This window comes from Xenopus tropicalis, chromosome 4, assembly GCF_000004195.4.
Source record: "Xenopus tropicalis strain Nigerian chromosome 4, UCB_Xtro_10.0, whole genome shotgun sequence".
Taxonomy (NCBI): Eukaryota; Metazoa; Chordata; class Amphibia; order Anura; family Pipidae; genus Xenopus; species Xenopus tropicalis.
In genome coordinates this window covers 52,306,653-52,323,209 of record NC_030680.2, presented here as the reverse complement: position 1 = coordinate 52,323,209, position 16,557 = coordinate 52,306,653, and the positions used below count along the sequence as shown (strand labels likewise).

At 39.6% G+C, this 16,557-nt stretch overlaps 1 long non-coding RNA gene across 1 annotated transcript; it reads right to left on the bottom strand.

The window, feature by feature from the left end:
- Nucleotides 1-11,422: 11,422 nt before the first annotated feature.
- Nucleotides 11,423-16,557, bottom strand: LOC116410393. Its single transcript, XR_004222353.1, has 3 exons — nucleotides 14,881-16,557; nucleotides 13,362-14,742; nucleotides 11,423-13,287 (listed from the first exon to the last, which is right to left on the bottom strand). It is a non-coding gene; the product is annotated as an uncharacterized LOC116410393 (long non-coding RNA).

Genomic DNA, 16,557 nt, shown 5'->3' with positions numbered 1-16,557 from the left:
TACCAGAACAACATGGAGCAACAAGGAAGCACAAATTTATCAGTCACAGTCCCAAGGCTTTAATATGACTGAATGTGGATATATCCAAACAAAGAAATAATTGTCACCTCTGGGGGCAAATGTTTTTGAGAGATGTATCCAACAAGTTCCCTCCTCTCTACTTTTTTCTCCTTGTGTGAGATACCAACAAATCCCGTTCCCATTTTTATTTACATTTAGATTTGTGTTTTTTTTTTTTTTTGTTTGTTTTTTTTGCCAGTACAGGTCCTTTTCAAAAAATTAGCATATTGTGATAAAGTTCATTATTTTCTGTAATGTACTGATAAACATTAGACTTTCATATATTTTAGATTCATTACACACAACTGAAGTAGTTCAAGCCTTTTCTTGTTTTAATATTGATGATTGTGGCATACAGCTCATGAAAACCCAAAATTCCTATCTCAAAAAATTAGCATATTTCATCCGCCCAATAAAAGAAAAGTGTTTTTAATACTAAAAAAGTCAACCTTCAAATAATTATGTTCAGTTATGCACTCAATACTTGGTCGGGAATCCTTTTGCAGAAATGACTGCTTCAATGTGGCGTGGCATGGAGGCAATCAGCCTGTGGCACTGCTGAGCTGTTATGGAGGCCCAGGATGCTTCAATAGCGGCCTTAAGCTCATCCAGAGTGTTGGGTCTTGTGTCTCTCAACTTTCTCTTCACAATATCCCACAGATTCTCTATGGGGTTCAGGTCAGGAGAGTTGGCAGGCCAATTGAGCACAGTAATACCATGGGCAGTAAACCATTTACCAGTGGTTTTGGCACTGTGAGCAGGTGCCAGGTCGTGCTGAAAAATGAAATCTTCATCTCCATAAAGCTTTTCAGCAGATGGAAGCATGAAGTGCTCCAAAATCTCCTGATAGCTAGCTGCATTGACCCTGCCCTTGATAAAACACAGTGGACCAACACCAGCAGCTGACATGGCACCCCAGACCATCACTGACTGTGGGTACTTGACACTGGACTTCAGGCATTTTGGCATTTCCCTCTCCCCAGTCTTCCTCCAGACTCTGGCACCTTGATTTCCGAATGACATACTTTGGACCACTGAGCAACAGTCCAGTGCTGCTTCTCTGTAGCCCAGGTCAGGCGCTTCTGCCGCTGTTTCTGGTTCAAAAGTGGCTTGACCTGGGGAATGCAGCACCTGTAGCCCATTTCCTGCACGCGCCTGTACACGGTGGCTCTGGATGTTTCTACTCCAGACTCAGTCCACTGCTTCCGCAGGTCCCCCAAGGTCAGGAATCGGTCCTTCTCCACAATCTTCCTCAGGGCCCAGTCACCTCTTCTCGTTGTGCAGCGTTTTCTGCCACACTTTTTCCTTCCCACAGACTTCCCACTGAGGTGCCTTGATACAGCACTCTGGGAACAGCCTATTTGTTCAGAAATTTCTTTCTGTGTCTTACCCTCTTGCTTGAGGGTGTCAATGATGGCCTTCTGGACAGCAGTCAGGTTGGCAGTCTTACCCATGATTGCGGTTTTGAGTAATGAACCAGGCTGGGAGTTTTTAAAAGCCTCAGGAATCTTTTGCAGGTTTTTAGAGTTAATTTGTTGATTCAGATGATTAGGTTAATAGCTCGTTTAGAGAACCTTTTCATGATATGCTAATTTTTTGAGATAGGAATTTTGGGTTTTCATGAGCTGTATGCCACAATCATCAATATTAAAACAAGAAAAGGCTTGAACTACTTCAGTTGTGTGTAATGAATCTAAAATATATGAAAGTCTAATGTTTATCAGTACATTACAGAAAATAATGAACTTTATCACAATATGCTAATTTTTTGAAAAGGACCTGTATATGATTGTGTGACTTTTTGAGAAAAGAATGAAACAGATTTATTAATCTCGAAATTTTTCAGACACACAGTGGTTCTCAGCAGCTTAAACCTGGCATACTTTTTGAGTCCTATGGAAGCTTAGAATAGTAGAGGAATAGTAGCCTGTCCTTGACACATTTTCAAGGTAAAGTTAATCCCATTATTGTTTTCTCATCAAGTTTCAAGTGAAACTTAAACACATTATTGTTTTCCAAGAATGAGCACCAATGCTTCTAAAATGGCTGCTGGGGCAGTTCCTGTTTGTGAAATTTTTTGAGAAATTCGAAAAATTTAAATGGCTGTTCATTTCCATGAATTCTCTTCCCTGAAAAACAAAAATAGCATTTTGCATTTTCTGGTTTGGATTTTTTTTTTTTTTTTAATGCTAGCCTGTTTTGAGCAGTTGAACAAATGCTTTTCAAACACATCTAGGCAATGTTAGAGCTCAGCAAATACTGGAAGTTAGAGCTCACAGTCCACAGAGTACAGAACAGCAGTAGTAAACTCTTAACTGTGGGATACATTGCTCCAGCATTACTTTTTCAGTAATCTGTGACGGAATGAAATCTGCTATTGTGTAAGTGACCTTGATCCATCTTGTTTCTGCTGCATTATTGTAACTTAAGGATATCCAGTAAGTGCTTCACCCTTATCAAAACTATATTTCTACACAACATAATTTCTTTAGGAATATAAGACAGTAGGGTTGATTCACTAAGGTGCGATAACGCTTATCGCATGCTTTTTTGCGTTAAAATTGACGCAAAAAAATGCGCGATTCGCTAAAGTATTATCGCATGCGTTAAGTGACATATCGCATGTGTTAAATAGTGAGCAACCGCATGTGTTAATTTTACTGCATTGCGTTAATTCTGGCGCAGAAATAATACTAACGCATGATTCACAAACACTTAATTAATTGTTAAGCAATTAAAATCCGTCCATTCCATCAATGGACAAATTTGATTAAAGACAAAAGGTTTTTAAACCTGTCCAAACAATTAATTTTTTCCTAGTCTTAAACTGGCCGTCGTAAGGTTGGTGTGCATCTGGCAATCTTTCTTAATTAAGGGTCAGGATTGGAGAGCACATCAGGAATAATACACACTTTGAGGCAAATTTACTAAAACTAGAATCTTTCTGGCCCTGAAACTCGTATAAACTCAACATTGTGTTTTATTAAAAAAAATACCATCATCCTCACATATTAAATGTAACAATAATGCTGGTAGGGTTGAACAAAAACAGTGCGTTTATTGTCCGAACATCAAAACTTTGAAAATGTGTCAAATTTCTCAAAGTAACGTTAACCCCATCATTGTTTTCTTTTTTACAAATTTTCAAAGGGAAGTTAATCCCATTATTGTTTTCTATTCAAGTGAAACTTAAACACATTAGGTCCGATTCACTTAAAAATTTTACCGCATGCTATAAATAGCGCACGTTGTAATGCATCTTATCGGGTCTAAATTTTTGCTACTTAAAGCACGATTCACTAAAAGCATACTTGCGTTAATTTACGGGCGATACTGCATGCGTTATTTTAGTCGCGAAGACTATTTTCGTGCGGTATTTGGCGGTACATTCGCTAATCAATGCCCGCGTATAAATAGTAGCCGCATATAAACAGTAGCCGCATATAAATAGTCGTGCGAATAAACGCACGCCATGTTAGCCCATACATGCCAATACTTGCGGAAAATTACTGTATGGAAAATGACCATTTCCCTGCAAACTGGAGGTGCATCACTCTAGGGCCAACACATACTAGCGCGTCTAAGTGTTTGTGAATCATGCGTTAGTGTTATTTCTGCACGCTAATTAACGCATAATTTATGCGGTTGCGCATAAATTAATGCATGCGATGTGCGACTTAACGCACCCTGTAATACTGTAGTGAATCGCACATTAATTTTCACGTCTATTTAAACGCAAAAAACATGCACTTTAGTGAATCGGCCCTATTATTGTTTTCCAAGAATGAGCACCAATGCTTCTAAAATGGCCGCTGGAGCAGTTCCCATTTGTGAAATTTTTTGAGAAATTCAAAAAATTTAAATGGCTGTTCATTTCCATGAATCCTCTTTATTTTTCACAAACAGGAACTGCCCCAGCAGGGCATTGGTGCTCATTCTCAAGGTAATTAGTTACCGTGACTTTTTAAAAACCTGCAGTGCCTAATTGGCGCAAGCAAATCAGCACAAGACTAGTCGCGGTGACTTGCACATTAGCCTATGGAGGCTAAATCAATGAGATTAGTTGCCGCAATCGTAGTTGCTGCGAATAATTACCCCATTTGTCTTCACCCTTAAAGTACTTAAACACAACTTCTACTAAAGTATTTGGAGAACTATCTAATTTTAAAGTTAATTATTCTAAATCCGAAATATTGAATGTCAATGTAACAGACAGAACCACTAAAGGGCCACTAAAGGTGTAAAATACCTAGGAATTCAGTTAACTAAGTAATTGTTACCAAGATACCTACTTACCTCTAATTTCCTCTTAGAAACTGTCCTGGTTTGGGAGGATACAGGCCATCAAAATGACTTATATTCAAGAAAAAGGATTGTGGAATTTGTATGGGTAACACTTGTAGGAGATTTTTGAAATAAAGTCAATGATCACAAGATTTATATGGGGAGGCTCCAATCCCAGGGTGAAATACAATATTCTTACTCTTCCAAAAGAAAAAGGGAGGACTAGGCCTACCCAACGTGTATTTATATTATGTTTCTACCCACTTAGTTCCTATAACAGACTGGATAACATAGAGCAAAGCTTTGTTCTCGTATGATTTTGGAAGCCTCCCATAGGAATCAATGGCACTGTGCAGCTCCAACCTGGCCCAAGGAAAGTCACGATACTGAAGCTTGAATGAATCCGAAACTTTCGTACTTTGCGTCAAAATTTGTGCAAAAAAATTGTATTGTTGCGCCAAGTACAAAAAACACGCTCGGAGCGTTCGTGGATTAGTAAATCTCCCCCTTAGAGTATGGCACAGGAATAAAGAAGTATACAATTTATCTCAGCACCCATTTACTTTACAACCCTTGATGTACAATTCAGATTTCAAACCCAGCATGGAGTCTGGCTCCTTTTAATAGATGGAACAAAACAGGAGACCGATCCACAAGAATCAGCGCCTTTGTAACCGACAGCAGAGTAATACCTCTGGCAGAAATTTAAAAAAAGTGGGGCACACATCCTAGAGATGTATGGAACTACAATCAAACTACACACTTATATCCTATCAGTTAGGGGCCTATGCCATTCCTTGCATATGTGGGAAAAGCAAATTACCTCTATGCAAGATATACACAACCTTTTGATTGCAGCTACCCTACAAATGCAGAAACCTTCCTGCATAGCATGGGAGAGAGAACTAAATGTCTCTATTATACCAAGCTTATGGGATAGGATTTTTAGACTAGCCCACAAAGCCTCAAGAGCCACTAGAACAAATGAGGCAGTATATAAACTGGTCACTAGATGGCACTATATGCCAGCCAAATGATATAGAATGTGTCCCAATACCCCCAACCTTTGCTGGCATTGTAATGAATCTGAGGGGACGCACAACCACATATGGCTCAAGTGTCCTGAACTTGAGCAGTTCTGGCAAAAGGTAATAGAAACTATAAATGAAGTGACACAATTCTCCATTTAGACAGACAATGCAACAACAATTCTGCTATATGCTATTCCAGAGGGAAAAAAAAAAAATCACTCTATCAGACCCCCTCACCCTACACCTGCTGCAGGCCACAAAGTCGCTGATTCCCCAAAAATGGAAGTCTCCCACCTTCCCTACCTACAATGGTTAGTTAAAGTGGAGGAAATTAGAAAACTTGAGGAAATTTCAGTTAACATTTGTAACATTATTAACTTGTACAAAACAGTTAGTATAACAAACATTTACAGTAACCAACCTTTTCAATAACCGACAATCCTTACTCGCCTCCGAGGGACTGGCCCTGCGCCCAAATGTAACGCCTGGTTCCTGCCTCCTTTTCCGCCCGACTTAAACTGCGCTCTGGGTCATTGGGCCCCAGGAGCTTAAATGCTAAGCATTTTGTATTTTTTGTATTGTATTTCCTGTGTTACAATGAGGTCACATCACTCCTAAGGCTTATTTGATGATTATTACTTTGTAAAATTATTGAACTAAAATATCTGTAAAATGTAATTGAAATGAAATAACAATGTATTAAAGTAAAAGGTGAGTATGTACATTTTTTTTATTAAATACAATCTTAATACAAATATAAAATGAAACTGGATACAAAATGGCAAAGTGCAAAAAAAGATGTTGGGTTTCTCATCCAAATTGTGCTGTGCTGCATAGATGTGTTGCATTAGCTGAAAGGCTAAGAAACTTTTCCCAAACTTCACCAATCTGTAAAAAAAACAGACATGCCTAAATTTCAGAAGAATACCAAATCTTCTAGCATCCCTAACTACAGGCATCTGAGTGCTAGGATTGATGCAAAACAGTAGCATTTTTTTCCAACCAACCTGTAAAACAAATATATCCCTAGGCTGAGGTATCACATACAGGTACTATATGCACATACCACCAGTGCAAATATTACCACTCACATCAACCAAGTTTATCTGCTACAAGCTCCATATTCTCCCCCCCCCCCCCCCATGCCTGCTAAGGTGTATTTGTGCATTAGAACATGGACATACTTGCAGTTTGAGTCCCTCTGTAGTAGCAGAAAGAAGAATTAACAAATTGACAAATTGTCATGGTACTTTGGTTGTTTATACTGGGGTCAGTAATCCCGGCAGATAGTAAGCATTTTTGCCTTAGGTTGCAGAAACAGAATTAGCACAAAAAAAAAAAAAAAAACAGGGCACAATGTGTAAAATTAGGTACATCCACAGCAACTAAAACAGAAATATCGATAAGGAAGCTCACTATTGTGAACACCAAAACAAATTTACTAAAGAACGCTGTTAATGCAAGGTGATTAACCTGTCATGGCTGAAGCTATTGCAACATAAAATATGACCAGGCTAACAAAGCACAATTTCACATAAAATAGATATTTCCACCCTTACTTCTACCACAAACTTTAGTAACTCTCCTATTGAGATTCCTAACTTGTAGGTGCAGCATTCCAATAAACATGAAAAGGAAGATGGGCAACCAGAGCCATATTATAGGATGTACCTTGGTTTAGGCAGACACCCAGGTTGATGAAGACTTTCATGCATATCAAACCAACTCCCCACAAGCAACAGCATCCCTAGTCACCTACAAAACACATCTGTGGCTAGACTTACACCAGTTTGCAAACATGTTACCCAAATATAGCCAGTTTAAAGGAGCATACTTTAAAGCAGCAGCAGCACTAGCACTCAAGCACAAAAGACTTAACATGGCCACAAAGTACAAACAGATTTCTCTCCATTCTCTAAGGAGTGCCTGGCTTTGGAGCCAAAACCACAGGTGGGGCCAGCAGGTTATAAAGGACCCCTGCTCTAGTGCCAGCAGGGCCGCTGCTGGCCAAATGGGTGCCCTAAGCAGAAATTTACTTTTGTGCCTCCTCCCCCAAATATTACGGAAGTAAAAATAAAATAAAAAAAAACACCTACTATAGGGGCCCCACACACAGTGCCCCCAATTGCCCCCATAGTAAGTGCCCCCATAGATTGATTGAACTATCCGGGACAGCAGGATGCGCTATAAAAACCAGCGGGACAGTGTTGGGGGGTATGTTATAATATATAAAAATGGTTGTTTTTTTTGGAGCAGCTGGGATGGTGTCCCCCTGGGAGTTGGTGCCCTATGCAGACTGAGTACTCTGCTTATAGGGAGCGGTGGCCCTGAGTGCCAGCCAGAGAGCCAGATGCTAAGAGAGTAACTGGCTGAGTGTGCTCTGCTTTGCATTGAACTGCAGCCTAGAAAAGCTGCTTAGCTGCAGTTGGATGCCTTTGTCTCCATGTGAGTGTCCTCTGTGAGTGGTCCATCAGAGGGAGAGGTGTTAAAAAAGTCTCTTGTGTGTCCCATGTGTGAGGGGAGGTGTTTCTTGAGTGCCTGCTATGTGGGAGCAACTGCCTATACAAAAGGAGAGGTACTTTGGGGAAGGTAGCGCTACCTGGGAAACTTAAGAGCTCTTGGGGACTTTGCCAGAGACTGAACTGGGGCAAGGGTATTTTCACCAGGAGTGGAGTGTGTCCTGGGAGAGACTATGCCAGGGGTTTGGTTAAAGCTTCATGGGTTTCCCAAAACAGGGTTTATACTGTTTGCATTTTATAGTTATGTGATCATTTTCTAAACTGCTATATAAAGTTTCTTTGCTGTGCCCCTCAGTGTCCACTAGGAGGAGGCACTGCACTGTAAATTGCAGTTCCTAGTTCCCTTTCATGCAAAGGGGATTCAGCCTACTAAGCACAACCCAAAAGGAGTGTAATCCACTTTGAGGGAGTGTGCCAATTTTTTTTTTTTTAATTTTTTTTAATATAAAAGTGGAAACTAGGGTGAACTAGCTCACTACACCAAAGTTTCTAACCTTTTACCAAAAGCACCTGCAATCTCAATGTTTAAGTTGAAACACCTATGCTTCTGGACTTCACCAGGACAACCGGTTATAGACCAAAGCTAAAGTATCACATTTATGTGGAACAGATCTAAGGCACAAACAGCCCCACTCACAAGCCAATGCTGCGGCCTCACAACCTGTAAAACAAGGACACAGATATTGGATGGGGGATATACTGGTTTAGATGTGTAAGCGTGATCACTTACACATCTAGACCAATATATCCCCCATCCAACTATCTACCAAAAACTAAAGCATTTCCATTCACCTGGAAAAGCTGAATTACCACAGTAGGCAGACTAAACAAAGGCTTAATCTCAAAGAAGTCCATGTCAAGCACAACTGCAAGCACTATCATTCCACAGGCACAATTTATAAGCCAAAGAAGACTAGGCTAATGCACTTACACAAAAGCAATATAGTCCCTCGCACAACTACTAGAAACTTAAATAAAAATGCTGTCTCTGCATCCAAAAAGAGAATAAAGCATGTTAACCATATACGCACAAAAAAAAGACCTGTAAATCAAACATTAATAAAGACAATCCACCTTGTACATGCATTCCTAAACAGTGAAAAGAACCTTAGCAAGTTAACTTCTAAACCAGGATTCAAGCTGAACATCAGGCACACTAAACCAAGAGAAATGAACTGAATAGCACCATAATGAATTTGTCTATCCACTCATACCTACCCAAATTAAATAGGATACAAAGAAACCTGCCAGTATTGAAGACTGGGGGAAAAACTTGCCAACCAGCAAAATAAAATGATGCCCAGCCTGAAGAATCTCTCCCTTTATTCGTGCACATCCATTCAACATAAATAGCAATCAAAAGCTCTACCAGTTCAATGTTAGCTGTATCTGCTTGGTAGGCTTCCTACAACAGGCCTAATCTGTAGTAAATTGGTCCCATCCACCACAATAAACCTAGACCCAGGTAAACTTCCAAGGCAAAATGTACCACATCATTGTTAATTAAACTAGGAAATCCAGTAAAAACAAGTAGATTCTCAGGCTAAAAAAAATCTCGTTCCTCTACTCACATACTAATCACAGGTTCCAACAGTCCAGGGTTACCTGCATCTGCTGCCCAACCTGAAAACATAGGATGCATAGGATGAAGACTGACAACAGTATATAAGATGTGGCCATCTCATATACCTACCAAAGAAACAGGATCCCAAGTAACCTGCCAAGGCTCCATAGTAGTCAGAATTTATGCACGCAGATCGATACCACTACTTACATACCAATCAATCTCCAGCAGTACAAGGTTAACTGCATCTGCTTCTAAACTTTCTTCACTGGAGGCCAATCTGTTAAAACAAAAGATGCTTGGGCTGAAGATTACCACCATAGCAATTTGTCCTTCCACTCATACTCACCAAAAGGATAAGGATTCCAAATATGCCAAAGCAGAAGTACCACAGCAGCAGATGGAAACCTGTAAAAACAAATAAATGCTCAGACAAAATAATTTTTCCCTATCCATGCAAATCTGTTCCTATTCTCACATAATCACAAGCTCCCAACGTTACCTGCAACAGCTTCTAAACTCCCTACAACAAAGTCCAACCTGTAAAAATCAAAGATGCCTGGGTTGAAGAATGGAAAACAGTAAATTAAATGCTCACTCATACCTACCAAAAAGAAACAGGATCCCAAGTAACTTGCCAAGGCTCCAGAGTGGACAGACAAGCCAGGGAAAACCTGTAAAACACACTAGGCTTCAGAACCTCTTATCCATGCAGATTTATTCCAATACTCGCATAACAAAGCTCTAGCAGTCCAAGGTTATCTGTATTTGCAGCTAGAGTTCCCACACTGGGCCTAACCTGCAAAACAAAGATGCTCACATTGAATAACAGCAAAATAAATGTGTCCATCAATTAATACCTACCACAAGAAATAGGATCCCAAGTAACCGGATATGGCTGAAGTACCACAGTGGGCAGAAATTGTCAGACCAGGAAGACGTGTAAAAACAAACATCAACAGACAAGATTCTTCAGCCTGTCATATCTATACCACTACTCACATGCTGATCACAAGCACTAGCGGTCCAGTGTTTACTGCATCTGCTTCTAGAACCTGAAAAACAAATGCTCGGGCTGAAAAACACCATAGATACCACATTTGTCCTTCCACTCATACCTATCAAAAGGATCAGGAACAGAAATATACCATGGTAGAAGTGGCAGTTGTCAAACCAGGAAAACCTGCAAAAACAAATGGACGCTCACATGAAGCTCTCCGTATCCATGCAAGTGTTTGTTACGCGAGTAGAGGAACAATCACAAGGTTCAGCAGTCCAAAGTTATCTGCATCTGCTTCTAGACTTCCTACACCTAAGCCCAACCTGTAAAACAAAGATGCCTGGGCTGAAGAATAACAGCAAACACAAATTCCCACTCCTATACCTACCAAACGAAAGAGGACCCCAAGTAACCTGCCAAGGCTCCATAGTAGGCAGAAATTTGTTAAGCCAAGAAAACCTGTAAAAACAAACATGCCAGGCTACAAAAGAAAATCTACATAGTAACATAGTAAGTTGGGATGAAAAAAAGACATACGTCCATCACATTCAACCATAATGCCTATATATAACCTGCCTAACTACTAGTTGATCCAGAGGAAGGCAAAAAAACCCATCTGAAGCCTCTAATTTGCCGCAGAAGGGAAAAAATTCCTTCCTGACTCCAAGATGGCAATCGGACCAGTCCCTGGATCAACTTGTACTAAGAGCTATCTCCCATAAACCTGTATTCCCTCACTTGCTAAGAATCCATCCAGCCCCTTCTTAAAGCTATATAATGTATCAGCCAGCACGACTGATTCGGGGAGGGAATTCCACAACTTCACAGCTCGCACAGTAAAAAATCCTTTCCGAATATTAAAACGGAACCTCCCTTCTTCAAAACGGAGTGGGTGCCCTCGTGTCCGTTGGAAGGACCTACTGGTAAATAAAACATTAGAGAGGTTATTATATGATCCCCTTATATATTTATACATAGTTATCATGTCACCTCTTAAGCGCCTCTTCTCCAGTGTAAACAGACCCATCTATGCAGATCTATTCCACTACTTACATACCAATGATCACAAGATTTAGAAGTAACATGCATCTGCTGCCAAGTAACCGGACAAGGCCAAAGTACCACAGCAGGCAGAAATTTGTCAAACCAGGAAAATATGTAAACATGCCAGTCTGAAGAATCATATTCATGCAGATCTATACCACTACTGAAATGCTGAGCACAAGCACTAGCTGTCCAATTTTTACTGCATCTGCTTATAGACTTCCTACAACAAAGCCCAACCTGTAACACAAAAGATGCTCAGGCTAAAGAACACCATAGTTAACTTGTCCATCTACACATACTACCCCCCCAAACCATGATACAAAGTAGATCCACAAATACCACAATAACTGCTTGACCAGGGAAGCCTGTAAAAACAAATGTTACATTTGGCCAGGCTAAAGAATGTCTTTAAACATGCATTTCTATTCCTCTACTTACCGATCTGGAACACCAGCAGTCCACGATTACCTTTATCTGCTGCTAGAATTCGAATACTGGGTCAACCTGAAAAACAAATACTGGGGATCAACAATCTCTCCTTATGCACATGTATTTCTCTACTCACATACTGCTCCAGCAGTCCAAGGGATCTGCTTCTAGATTTTCCCTACACCAAGACCCAACCTGTAAAACAAAGGTTCATGCTGAAAATTTACATCATAATTTGTTACATCCACAAGACACAGAATCCCAAGGAACATACCAAGGTGGAAGCACCACAGCAACATTTGCTTTAGACTCGTTATCAATTCAGCTCTTTTTGACTACTCATATTAAGATCACAAACTCCATTGCAAAGTTAAGAAATAGGATGCCAAGTAACCTGTCAAGGCTTCATTAAATAACACAAATGTTTGTTTTTACAGATTTTCCTGGTTTGGCAAATAGCTGTGCAGGCTGAGGACATTTTCCTTATCCACATACATCTATTAATCTACTTACTAATAAGCTCCAGTATTCCAAGGGTACCTGCATCTGCTTCTAGTTTTTTTAGATCAGAGCCGAATCTGTAAACCAAAAGATACAAAGAGCTAAGGAATGACAGTCATGATAAAATGGGCCATACACTTATACCTACCAAATAAATTAGGATCCTAAATAACATGCCAAGGCTGAGGTACCACTGAGGCCATATATTTTGCAATCCAGGAAACCCTGTAAAAAACAGATGCTCAGTTATGTATGGATTAAGAGATTCATCAGCCTATTCCTTACTTACAAGCTCCAGCAGTCTAAGCATCACCTGCGGCTAAACATTTTCTATTCCAGGGACAAACCTGAAAAACAAAGATGGACAGGTTGATCTCAAACACTCCACAAATATCTAATTTGTTGCATAGTAAGTAGAAACATGTATATGGCTAGTCGTCACTTGCTTGGAGCAAGACTGTAGTCAACAAAAACATATTCCCATGGTGAAGCCCATCCTGTAAAACAAAAACAAAAAAGGTTGAAGGACATCATTAAGAATATTTAAAAATTGGTCTATCCATCTACCCTATCAACCAATTTTAACCACATGTAGCAGCATAGCCACTTATCTGTAAGGATGAAAAAAAAAACATTTTGTTCCACCCATGAAGATCATCTATGGTAGAATTATTTCCAAACAAAGGTCAAGCCTAAAAAAGCAAAATGGCTGACTATAATCTTTTTATCCATATTTTCCTTACCTCTTCTCACATACTGATCACAAAGCTCTAGCAGTCCACTCATACCCACCAAAAGGATAAGGATTCCAAATATGCCAAGGCAGAAGTACCACAGCAGCAGATAGAAAACCTGTAAAAACAAATAGATGCTCAGACAAAATAATCTCTCCTTATCCATGCAACTCTGTTCCTCTACTTACATACCAATCACAAGCTCCAGCAGTCCAAGGTTGCCTGCATCAGCTTCTACACCAAACCTCAACCTGTAAAACAAAGACACCTGGCCTGAAGAATGAAAACGGCAAACAAACTTGCCCACTCATACCTACAAAAGAAACAGGATCCCGAATAACTTGCCAGGGCTCTCCAGTAGGCAGACATTTGCAAAGCAAAACAAAACCTGTAACAAAAAAAAAAACAAACATGTCAGGTTTCAGAATCTTATACATGCAGATCTATTCCACTACTCAGATACTGATCACATGCTCTCGAAGTCCAAGGTTACCTAGATCTTCTGCTAGAATTCCCACACTGGGCCTAACCTGTAAAACAAAGATGCTCGGGTTAAATAATAGAACCAAAATACATTTCTCCATCTATTTATATCTACAAGAAATAGGATCCAAAGTAACCTAACAAAGGTGAAGGTACCATAGTAGGCAGACATTTGTCCATACATGTCAGTCATGCTGAAGAATCTCTTATCCATGTAGATCTAACACTACTCACATGCTGATCACAAGCTTCAGCAGTTCAAGGTTTACTCCAGATGCTTTTAGCTATTTCCTATACTGAAGCCCAATCTTGAACAAAGATACTTGGGCTGAAGAATACCATACCATGAACTTGCCTACACTCATATTTCCAAATGATACCAGATCCCAAGTAGATCCAGAAATACCAAAACAATAATTGGGAAACCTGTAAAAACAAATGTTTCAAATGGCGAGGCTAAAGAATGTATACATGCATGCATTGATATTCCACTACTCTCAGTGATCTGAAACACCAGCAGTCCATGGTTACCTGTATATACTGCTAGAATTCTTATACAGAGGGCCAAACTGAAAAAACAAATGTGCATTGATAAGGAGGGAAATTGTTCATCCCATGCATATTTGTTCATCTACTCACATGTTAATCACAAGATCCGGTAGTCTAAGGGTAACTTTTCCTAAACTGGTGCCCAATCTGTAAAACAGATGCAAACTGATGAACAGTAGCATAATTTGTTTTCCTATCCACTCATATGAAACAGGATCCTAAGCAACCCAAGGCTGAAATTCCATAGTGGGCAGACATTTACCAAACCAGACCTGTAAAAAAAAAAAAAAGAAAAGCGAGCTTAAGAATCTCATATCCATGAACATGTATTCCTCTGTTGCTAAATTTTTCTTACACTGGAGCCCAATCTGTAAAGCAGTGGGTTAAAAATTACACCATAATCCACTTATATCTATCAAGACACATTTTCCAAGTAACAAGTAAATGAGGCTCATATTTACATATAAACCTTGACTACTCACATAATGTTCAGACTCCAGCATCCTAAGGTTAAATGCATCTGCCTCAATATTTTTCATTCCTAATTTGTAAATAAAAAATGCTTGAACTAAAGAATGAAAGCAATATGTAAAGGCTTCATTAAATTATCACAGTGGACAGATATTTACCAAAGGAGGAAAACATTGAAAGCCATTTGTTTTTCCAAGCTAAAGCTTACCAATCACAAGTCCAAGGTTACCTGTACCTGCTTCCAGATTTTTCTGTACTATAGCTCAATCTGTAAAACAAAGATAGAAGATGAAGAATGACAGCATTATGATTAAATTGCTTCAGATCCTGTTTCTTTTGGTAGGTATAAGTGGATAGCCAGAGGCTAGATGTTTTGCAAACTAGGAAAACCTGTAAGAACAAACATGCCAGGCTACAGAATCTGTCTCCTGCCACCAACAGTCCAATTTCTTTTCATGGATATTGATAACAAGCTCCAGCAGTCCAAGTTTACCTGCATCTGTCCTTAGACTTTTCCTACACCAGACTCAACCTGTAAAACAAAGATGCCTGGGTTAAAGAATACTACCATATTGGATTTTAGCCATCCATTCATACCTACCAAAAGAAACGGGATGTAACCTACCAAGTCAAAAGTATCATAGCAATATTTGCCAAACCATGAAAACCTGTAAAAATAAATTGATGCTTAAGCTGGAAAATCTCTCTACTTATCCATGCAAGTCTTTACAGGGCCACTTCTGCCATGAGGCAAGGTGAGGCAATGCGTCCTTCTTGACCCACTCCAACTGCAAAGATGTAAACACAGAGACATGAAGGGGGCAGCATAAAGACAGATGCCCCAGGTTATAGGAACCCCTCAAAAGCAGTGCAGTCTGTTCCTCTACTCTAGAAGTCCAAAGTTACCTGCATCTGCTTCTAGACTTCCTATACCAAAGCCCAACAAAGATGCCTAGGCTAAAGAATGACAAAAGGAAATCAAATACCACCATCTACTCATACTTACCAAAGTAAACATGATCCTAAGTAAGCTGCCAATAGTGAAGCTCCACAGTGGGCAGAGTTTTCTCTTATCCATCCAGATCTATACCACTACTTACATACCAATTACAAGCTTCGGCAGAGCAAGGTTACCTGCATCTGCTTGTAGACTTTCTACATTGGATTGGATGTGGAAAACAAAGATGCAAGCTGTTGAATGAAAACACTGTGATGAATTGGTCCACCTGTTCATACCTACCAAAAGATACAAAATCCCAAATAACCTGCCAGGGCTAAAGTTCCACAGCAGACATTTCCCAAACCTGTAAAAACAAAACAGCTTAATAGCTGAAGTGAACAGAATCAAAATCTTTATTATAAAACAGGCTTCAAGAACACATTAAAGCATGTGTAAAATCAGTATACTCCAAATCTTTATTCTTAATCAAGTGTACCAACCAAGCTATCCATCTGGCAGCCTAGGCCCTGAAAAATAACATCTCCAAAACTAGTATAATAAGTATAATCACCTGCTAAGAGTGAATATCCTGTGGCAGAACAATTGCAAAACCAGAGTTCAACCTGTAAAAACAAGAGAGATTCTTCAATCTTTACATCTATTTATCAAGTCAGACCTACATCACCCCCCTTAGTTCTGATCACAAACTCCGGCTCCAAGGTTTAATGGATCTGATGCTAGATTTCCTACATGAGGTCCAACCTAAAAAACAAAAGGGCCTGGAATGAATAATGACAAGACTGCCATGGGGTCTGTAAGTAGGTTTTTAAACATGGTATTTTTATAAATTGCCTTTTATGGATAATATTGGATTTACAAGATTATTTTCAGTTTTCAGTCTTCTGTTTTGAAGTACCACAGATGTCAGATGTTTTCCATACTGGG